General features: G+C 42.5%; 1 pseudogene; it reads right to left on the reverse strand.

Moving 5' to 3' along the window:
• Positions 1-2,179: 2,179 nt before the first annotated feature.
• LOC113181971 (U2 spliceosomal RNA) lies at positions 2,180-2,415 on the reverse strand (annotated as a pseudogene).
• Between the last annotated feature and the right edge of the window lie 564 nt (positions 2,416-2,979).

The following is a 2,979-nucleotide window of genomic DNA, read 5'->3' on the forward strand; positions in this document are numbered from 1 at the left end:
CAACAACAACAAAAAAATGCGGTCTTCTGTCTTCTAATTCCAGCTCTTCTCATTTACATTTCCAAGCTCTGGGTGCGGGGCTGAGGGTGCTTTAAATGGAGATGGCCCAGCTGAGTCTGGGGATTCCCAGAGCCTGAGGAACCAAAATTCAAATTTGGCCTCCATGCCTTCTCATTGGCCTGGAGGACTTTCCTTGAATATCAGGTTCCTGATTGTAAAACCAGCATTTTATTGACTAAATCCTGAAGTACTGTGAGGATTGTACAAGTAATAAGCCATTTTTATTACAGGGCATGTATTTTTTGAATCAGAATTTTTTTAATCAACCAGACTCAGGTTGCCCCACTTCTGGACTCACTGAATCTTTAAAAGACCCTTCAGTGACAAATCATGGGGCCAGAAAAATGAATGTAGAGACAGGTTCCCTTTTGCAGTATTGGGGATGGAAACCAGGGCCTCACACAGGCTAGGCAAGCACTCTACCACTGAGCTATATCCCCAGCACTTCTTTGTTTGTTTGTTTGTTTGTTTGTTTAGACAAGATGTTACTAAATTGCCCAGATTGACCTTGAACTTGCAACCTGGCCTTAGCCTCCCAAGCAACTGGGATTATAGAACACTGGGTGCTTCATGCTTTTTCTACCCTCCCTTAGTACCACTCATCAAAATTGGAAATGCCTGCCAGTGAGATAGAATGTAGAGTATGAAGATACTGGAAAAAAGATCAAATCAGAGGTACAGCCACAGGAAGGTAAAGTTGATCTCAAGTAGAAAATTGAATAGTGGTTACCAGAGTCTAGGAAGCAGGGTGGGGTGAAAAGAGAATGACTAACAGGCTCAGAGGTGCCACTGGAGAGGAACAACAACAAATCACAGTGTTCTATAGCACAGTAGGCTGATTATGGTCACCACAATGAACATTTCAACACGGCTAATATGATTACAAATGTTGTTAACACAAAGAAATGATAAATATCTGAGATGACAGACATGCCAGTTACCCCATCTGATTTACTACACATCGTATTCATATATTAATAAGTATCACGCTGTACCCCTTAAAATGTACAGTCACTAGTGTCAATTCTCAAAATCCTTTTTTAAAAAGCAAGAAGAGAAATTTTAAAATAGATGCACCTTGCCACTTACAATAAATGTCTTCTGAAAGGAAAAGAGAGAAAGAGCCACCAGTTCCTATCTCAGCCCCACTGGAGGCCCAGAGCATTGAGGAGAGGCAAACTTGAGGAACAATATGGGGATAGAGATTCTCTTTGGCCCTTGATATGAAAGCTCCTGGAGAAGGCCTTCAGAACACTTCTACTCATTGACAGACTGGGGCCATTCCACATTCTCACTCTTGGTTGGCAGGGAACAATGCTTACAGTTAAGCATTGCTTAAGAATTTCATCCAAGAAGTTTTTAAAAAACAATCTGAAGTGCCAGCTACAAGAGCTTGCAGATTTGTCTAGCTTTATAGTTTGTCATAAATGCCCCCCACAAAGGTACATGTGGTGAAGGTTTGATCCCCAGCATGGTGCTATTGGGGAGTAATGAAGCTTTGAGCAGGTGAGTCCTTGTGGGAAGAAGTTAGGTCACTGGAGGGATACATTGAAGGAGGTCTGATCATGGCTTCCCTTTGCTTAAAATACTTCTGTTACATCCCCTTCCTTCTGGAATAAACACAGGATTCCAAAAATGTGTGACAAGCCCCCAGAGATGTCCATGTCCTAATCCCCAGAACTTGTTGACATGTTTTTATCTTACATGGCAAAAGGGACTTTGCAGATGTGTGTAAGTAAAGGATCTTGAGATGAGCAGAAAATCTTGGGTTACCTAGTGGGTCCAATGTAATCACAGGGTACTTTGAAAGAGGAAAGCAGAGGGTCAAAGTGAGAGAGTCAGAGAGCGAGAACAATGGAAGCAGACAGCTGGGTGACAGGGTGCCATGAGCCAAGGAATGCAGGAAGTCATTAGACACGGGGAAATGGCAGATTCGCCCCTAGATCCTCCAGAAGGAACATAGTTCTGCCAACATCCTGATTTTGGCCTCATAAAAACCCACTTTAGGCTTCTGACCTCCAGATCTGTAAGATAATAAAATTGGGGGGGGGGGGGGTGGAAGGGTGGGTGTGTGTGTGCGCGTGCACGCACAGGTGCAATTTGTTATTTTAATCTTTCAAGGGGGTGCTCCATTCCTGAACTGTGATACCAGGTAAATGCATGGAGTATAGGGCACAAACTCTTATTCCACCCTGCTGCTCCAAAAATCCATTTAATATATTGTCTGCAGATAGAGAACATATCTGATATTAAACCAATAAGAACAGATGCTACACTTGATCTTTTTTTTTCAACATCACTTTCTTAATAACGTGAAATACAAGTACAAAACTTTTTACTGAATAGAGATGGAATAATATATTTGGCTACACTTGATCTTAATCCAAAAGGCCAAGAAGCAATAAAATACTGTTGTTTTTAAGATACTGAATTTGTGGTAATTTGTTACAGCACAACAGGACAGTAATGATCAGGGCCTACTGGGTACTGCCTGAGCTGGCCTGCAAGCTCTCCCCATCTTGCGCTGGGCTCCCTCCCCTTGCACTTCATATCTCAGCCATGCTATTTCCTTGTAACTTCCCAATTTAGGTCTTTGTATATGCTAGTCTCACTGCCAGGAAGCTCCTCTTCTTTTCTCTTTGGCTAGTATAGCAAATGTCATTGGTTTCCTACCCACAATTTATTCCCCGCCACCTCCTCTTCCTTTCAGGAAGAGCCCAATTTTGTTCAGGAACCTACTCTTTTTTCTCTATGGAGACAGGCCCCAAACTCAACCTAATTCCAATCTAATGACTCATTCTTGATTGTCTAAGCTAACAGAATGGTCATCCCCCTTGCCATTAATGAGATTGGGTGTCATGTGCTTCTGGCCAATAGGACTTGGGGAATTCCTGCTTCCTGACTTCAGGGACAAGTTTT

The sequence above is a fragment of the Urocitellus parryii genome, chromosome 3 (genome assembly GCF_045843805.1).
Source record: "Urocitellus parryii isolate mUroPar1 chromosome 3, mUroPar1.hap1, whole genome shotgun sequence".
Classification (NCBI taxonomy): domain Eukaryota; kingdom Metazoa; phylum Chordata; class Mammalia; order Rodentia; family Sciuridae; genus Urocitellus; species Urocitellus parryii.